Source organism: Salvelinus namaycush, chromosome 15, assembly GCF_016432855.1.
Source record: "Salvelinus namaycush isolate Seneca chromosome 15, SaNama_1.0, whole genome shotgun sequence".
Lineage (NCBI taxonomy): Eukaryota > Metazoa > Chordata > Actinopteri > Salmoniformes > Salmonidae > Salvelinus > Salvelinus namaycush.
In genome coordinates this window covers 25,301,574-25,308,818 of record NC_052321.1, presented here as the reverse complement: position 1 = coordinate 25,308,818, position 7,245 = coordinate 25,301,574, and positions in this window count along the sequence as shown.

The window sequence follows — 7,245 nt, the reverse complement described above, 5'->3', positions numbered from 1 at the left end:
CTGTTGTTGATTTACTTTTGTGTTTTGGGTCGGTGTCCTCTTGCAGCACCCAACTTCTGTTGAGCTTCAATTGGCAGACAAATAGCCTAACATTCTCCTGCACATTTTTCCATCAATGATAACAAGCTGTCCAGGCCCTGAGGCAGCAAAGCAGCCTCAAACCATGATGCTCCCGCTACCATACTTTACAGTTGGGATGAGGTTTATGACGTTGGTGTGCTGTGCCTTTTTTCCTCCACACATAGTGTTGTGTGTTCCTTCCAAACAACTCAACTGCAGTTTCATCTGTCCACAGAATATTTTGCCAGTAGCGCTGTGGAACATCCAGGTGCACTTTTGCAAACTTCAGACGTGTAGCAATGTGTTTTTTGGACAGCAGTGGCTTCTTCCGTGGTGTCCTCCCATGAACACCATTCTTGTTTAGTGTTTTATGTATCGTAGACTCGTCAACAGAGATGTTAGCATGTTCCAGAGATTTCTGTAAGTCTTTAGCTGACACTAGGATTCTTCTTAACCTCATTGAGCATTTTGCACTGTGCTCCTGCATTCATTTTTGCAGGATGGCCACTCCTAGGGAGAGTAGCAACAGTGCTGTACTTTTATAGACAATTTATAGACAATTTGTCTTACCGTAGATTGATGAACATCAAGGCTTTTAGAGATGCTTTTGTAACCCTTTCCAGCTTTATGCAAGTCAACAATTCCTAATCTTAGGTCTTCTGAGATCTCTTTTGTTCGAGGCATGGTTCACATAAGGTAATGCTTCTTGTGAATACAAACTCACATTTTGTGAGTGTTTTCTTAAAGAGTAAGGCAGCGCTAACCAACATCTCCAATCTTGTCTCATTGATTGGACTCCAGGTTAGCTGACTCCTGACTCCAATTAGCTTTTGGAGAAGTCATTAAACCTAGAGGTTCACATAAACTCAGCAAAAAAAGAAACGTCCCTTTTTCAGGACCCTGTCTTTCAAAGATAATTTGTAAAAAATTAAATAACTTCACAGATCTTCATTATAAAGTGTTTAAACATTGTTTCCCATGCTTGTTCAATGAACCATAAACAATTAATGAACATGCACCTGTGGAACAGTCGTTAAGACACTAACAGCTTACAGACGGTAGGCAATTAAGGTCACAGTTATGGAAACTTAGGACACTAAAGAGGCCTTTCTACTGACTCTGAAAAACACCAAAAGAAATATGCCCAGGGTCCCAGCTCATCTGAGTGAATGTGCCTTAGGCATGCTGCAAGGAGGCATGAGGACTGCAGATGTGGCCAGGGAAATAAATTGCAATGTCCGTACTGTGAGATGGCTAAGACAGCGCTACAGGGAGACGGGACGGACAGCTGATCGTCCTCGCAGTGGCAGACCACGTGTAACAACACCTGCACAGGATCGGTACATCCGAACATCACACCTGCGGGACAGGTACAGGATGGTAACAACAACTGCCAGAGTTACACCATGGAATGCCCAATCCCTCCATCAGTGCTCAGACTGTTCGCAATAGGCTGAGAGAGGCTGGACTGAGGGCTTGTAGGCCTGTTGTAAGACAGGTCCTCACCAGACATCACCGGCAACAACGTCGCCTACGGGCACAAACCCATCATCGCTGGACCAGACAGGACTGGCAAAAAGTGCTCTTCACTGACGAGTCACGGTTTTGTCTCACCAGGGGTGATGGTCGGATTAGCGTTTATTGTCGAAGGAATGAGTGTTACACCGAGGCCTGTACTCAGGAGTGGGATCGATTTGGAGGTGGAGGGTCTGTCATGGTCTGGGCGGTGTGTCACAGCATCATCGGACTGAGCTTGTTGTCATTGCAGGCAATCTCAGAGCTGTATGTTACAGGGAAAACATCCTCCTCCCTCATGTGGTACCCTTCCTGCAGGCTCATCCTGACATATCCCTCCAGCATGACAATGCCACCAGCCATACTGCTCGTTCTGTGTGTGATTTCCTGCAAGACAGGAATGTCAGTGTTCTGCCATGGCCAGCGAAGAGCCCAGATCTCAGTCCCATTGAGCACGTCTGTGACCTGTTGGATCGGAGGGTGAGGGCTAGGGCCATTCCCCCCAGAAATGTCCGGGAACTTGCAGGTGCCTTGGTGGAAGAGTGGGGTAACATCTCACAGCAAGAACTGGCAAATCTGGTACAGTCCATGAGGAAGAGATGCACTGCAGTACTTAATGCAGCTGGTGGCCACACCAGATACTGACTGTTACTTTTGATTTTGACCCCCCCCCCTTTGTTCAGGGACACATTATTCAATTTCTGTTAGTCACGTGTGTGTGGAACTTGTTCATTTTATGTCTCAATTGTTGAATCTTATGTTCATACAAATATTTACACATGTTAAGTTTGCTGAAAATAAACGCAGTTGACTTTTTCCAACCTACACTGTGAATGTTGAAATTATGTATTTAATATAGACAAGAAAAATACAATAATTTGTGTGTTATTAGTTTAAGCACACTATGTTTGTCTCTTGTGACTTACATGACGATCAGATCAAATTTGATGACCAATTTATGCAGAATTGCAGGTAATTCCAAAGGGTTCACATACTTTTTCTTGCCACTGTAGATACATTTTCACACTATGAGGTTGGAATAATACTGTGAAATTGTGAAAATTATGACAATGCTCTTTTAGTGTAAGCTGTTTGAAAAGACCGCCTGAAGTTTCAGCCTGTTTTAGTGGGATGGAGTTTTGGCATTCCATGGTGACAACACCATGCCGTAAATTAGTTGATAGGCCAATAAGCAAGAGTTCCAAACCTCACACCAGCTAATTTTCCGTTTTCCCCTCCCCACTCGGACAACTCCCAGACAGTTCTAGCAAATTCTTGCTTGAGAAATTTCCCTTTGGTAGGAAGCTATTTGAGTTTATTTTTAACAATTTTGATTAAAAAAAATCACAGTAAAGTACTTAATTACTTTACATTAAAGTACCTAAAAATGATTTGATAGAGATAAAAACGTCTGCATTGGATCTTAAATGTAGTGATTTGCATTAGAATCATCCACTATATGATGGCAGTAATGTAGCTGCATAGACTCTGTAACGCTCCATGGTTTGAAATGTCTGGAATCCAGGATCAGATATCAGTTAAGTCACGTGTGTACAGTACAGGATCACTGACCTACTTGGTAGTACAATAAAAGAGAGAGCGAGGAGAGGGGGGAGGAGAGGAGGAGCCCATGGCACCCAGTACATCTCACTGTACAGTATGTGTTCCTACCATTCAGTATGTGCTATGTAAGCCAACATCAGATTCCACGAGTCACTGGCTACAGTCAAAGTGTCTGTCTAAGACAGGTTAGCCACCTCCACTCCACATATATCTAGTATCACACTGTTTTAGCTGTGATTACAACAATGCTGTCTGTTACTAGGAGCAGGGTGTGATACTACATATACTGAACAAAAATAAAAATGCAACAATTTTATTATGCCCTAATGTAATAAATTGATTTGGCCCTAATGTATGGATTTCACATGACTGGGAATACAGATATGCATCTGTTGGTCACAGACACCTTAAAAAAGGTAAGGGTGTGGATCAGAAAACCAGTCAGTATCTGGTGTGACCACCATTTGCCTCATGCAGCGCGACACGTCTCCTTCACATAGAGTTGATCAGGCTGTTGATCGTGACCTGTGGAATGTTGTCCCACTTCTATTCAATGGCTGTGTGACGAATTGGTGGGAACTGGAATATGCTGTTGTACACGTCGATCCAAAGCATCCCAAACAATCTCAATGGGTGACATGTTTGGGGAGAATGCAGGCCATGGAAGAACTGGGACATTTTCAGCTTCCAGGAATTGTGTACAGATCCTTGTGACATGGGGCCGTGCATTATCATGCTGAAACATGAGGTGATGGCGTGTGTTCGTTGTCCGTAGCTTATGCCTGCCCATACCATAACCCCACCGCCTCCATGGGGCACTTTGTTCACAACGTTGACATCAGCAAACTGCTCGCCCACACAACGCCGTACATGCTGTCTGCCATCTGACCGGTACAGTTGAAACATGGGTTTCATCCGTGAAGAGTATATTTCTCCAGTGTGCCAATGGCCATCGAAGGTGACCATTTGCCCACTGAAGTCATTTGCGACGCCAAACTTCTGTCAGGTCAATACCCTGGTGAGGATGACGAACACGCAGATGAGCTTCCCTGGGATGGTTTCTGACAGTTTGTGCAGATATTCTTCAGTTGTGCAAACCCACAGTGTTATCAGCTGTCCGGTTGGCTTGTCTCAGACGACCCCGCAGGTGAAGAAGCCAGATGTGGAGATCCTGGGCTGGTGTGGTTACAATTGGTCTGCGGTTGTGAGGCCGGATGGACGTACTGCCAAATTCTCTAAAATGACGCTGTGTTTACCTAAAATGGTAGAGAAATTAACATTTAATCTGCTGGGGAGGAAGAAGCATCTGGTGGAAAATGGATAGCCCATTCCAGGATCTCATTCCAGGGGTATCCACATGAGGTAAACACAGTAGTGGTGATGGTGGTGGGTCAGTGGACCAGGGTTGTGTCCAAAATGGCATCCTCGTCCCTATGAATAGGGTACCATTTCATACACAAACCCCGGTCAGTAATAGAATCATCCAGGGTAATGCAGTGTCCACATCAGGTAAATACATGACACTGGGTCAGTAATAGACTAACCCAGGGTAGCGTAGTGAGGGCTATCGCAGTGCCAGGGCATCCCATACAGCACCGGAGTACCCAAGGTATTCCCTGACCTGCTGGTGCTTTTAACCACAATGACCCAGATACACAGGCCTGAACCCACCCAGGCCTTAAGGAATTTACCCGCCGATACTCCTCATAGAAATCACTTAATGAACAGATAAGTACATTTTTATTGAAGGGATTTCTCAATGGCGTCACCAGATTCAGAATCAAGTAGCATAGAGTAATAATGGTATGAATTCTAAGTGGAGGGAGTGTCCTGGATAGCGTGTGTGGAGAGAGAGAAATATTTAAGTCCCGAGGATAGTGGGAAAGGGAAAGAGGCTGGGTTCAATGAGATTCCTCCTCGTCTCAGAGGGAGCTGCTGCCACACCTTGGTCTGTGCTGGCGGCAGGCCCACAACTCCTCCCGTGATGGCCCAGAGAGGGTTAGAGCTGAATCCACATGTTCAAACAGAGATGAAAGGCGTTGTTAGGATGGTGTCAATGCCAATACAACCGCCTGCCAAGTAAGCCTTACTTAGTGCAATCCCAGATGTTCCTGACACTGAATATTCTCCTGTGAAATGCAGAGAGGGGGCTTCTGCCCGACCCTTCACATCAAAGTCTGGGGAGGAGGACTAAAACAATGAGCATTTACAGTCCTCCTGCAGCTCCAGGCTGTTCATGCTGAGAAAAAAATGTATATGTGATTTAGTACAATAAGAGGGTAGGGTCGTACATAGGAATAGCTGACGTTGATTCCTATTTCCTGTGAGTATGCATTTTTAGGCAGAAGGAAAAGTAACGTGAGCCAAGACATTCTTTACAGTAAGGCGACCCCCGTATCCCCTTCCTAATAACTTCATTATCTATGTCAGGGGATGTCCGTCAGTCAGTCCCCCCTCCTATTACAAAAACATCTGTATTAACAACACAACATCTGCCTTATGGAGCAGTCAGTCGCTCCTGTCTAACAAAGCCCAGTCAGAGCAGTGCTAGGGTTGAGAGTTTCTGCATTGGAAAACATGCAGCTCTCACTGACTACTGTAAGTCATCAACTTTTTAAGTTTACTTATGTAGGTATAAACAGTTTGAAAGTTCAATCAAAAAAGTAAAACCTTTACAAAGCCATATCAGGTAAAAATCCACCTGGTTTTGGTTCAGCAGATAGTAACAAGAGCTCAGCACCTTATAAAATCATAATCTATTTGTTTATGACATAGCCTGCCTCTCTTATATGCACATTATCCCCAAGGCTACATAATTACAGACAAGCCCAAACCAATAGACCAGGGATGTGCAACAGCAGCCCTTCTGAACTCATCATGATGAGCTGCAGTGGGTCCTGGGTCTGCATACCCATATCCATACCCACACATGCAGCCAGCCCTAGCCTTTTGGCGGCCCCCTACGTTAAGAGCAAAACATTTTAGCGGCCCACATCTTGACAGTGAAGTCAAAAAAAAAAGTTTTGAGTGAATCTCCTGCAATTCTACACATTTTACAGTTTTAAAGCAAGTGTGATGCAATTCTACACATTTTGCCATGGGGTTGAGAGAAGATTTAGCAATTGTATAACTCATTTCATGCAATTCTACAAATTTTGCTATGGGGTTGAGAGAAACATTTGCAGAGTTCCTCTGTCCAGTGTCTGTGTTCTTTTGCCTATCTTAATCTTTTCTTTTTATTGGCCAGTCTGAAATGGCTTTTTCTTTGCAACTCTGCCTAGAAGGTCAGCATCCCGGAGTCGCCTCTTCACTGTTGACGTTGAGACTGGTGTTTTGCAGGTACTATTTACTGAAGCTGCCAGTTGAGGACTTGTGAGGCGTCTGTTTCTCAAACTAGACACTAATGTACTTGTCCTCTTGCTCAGTTGTGCACCGGGGCCTCCCACTCCTCTTTCTATTCTGGTTAGAGCCAGTTTGTGCTGTTCTGTGAAGGGAGTAGTACACAGCGTTGTATGAGATCTTCAGTTTCTTGGCAAGCTCTCACATGGAATAGCCTTCATTTCTCAGAACAACAATAGACTGACGAGTTTCAGAAGAAAGTCCTTTGTTTCTGGCCATTTTGAGCCTGTAATCGAACTCACAAATGCTGATGCTCCAGATACTCAACTAGTCTAAAGAAGGCCAGTTTTATTGCTTCTTTAATCATCACGACAGTTTTCAGCTGTGTTAACATAATTGCAAACGGGTTTTCTAATGATCAATTAGCCTTTTAAAATGATCAACTTGGATTAGCTAACACAATGTGCCATTGGAACACTGGAGTGATGGTTGCTGATAATGGGCCTCTGTACGCCTATGTAGATATTCCATAAAATTCAGCCATTTCCAGCAATAATAGTCATTTACAACATTAACAATGTCTACACTGTCTTTCTGATCAATTTGATGTTATTTTAATGGACCATTTTTTTGCATATATATATATATATATATATATACAGTATATATATACAGTGGGGAGAAAAAGTATTTGATACCCTGTCGATTTTGCAGGTTTTCCTACTTACAAAGCATGTAGAGGTCTATAATTTATATCATAGGTACACT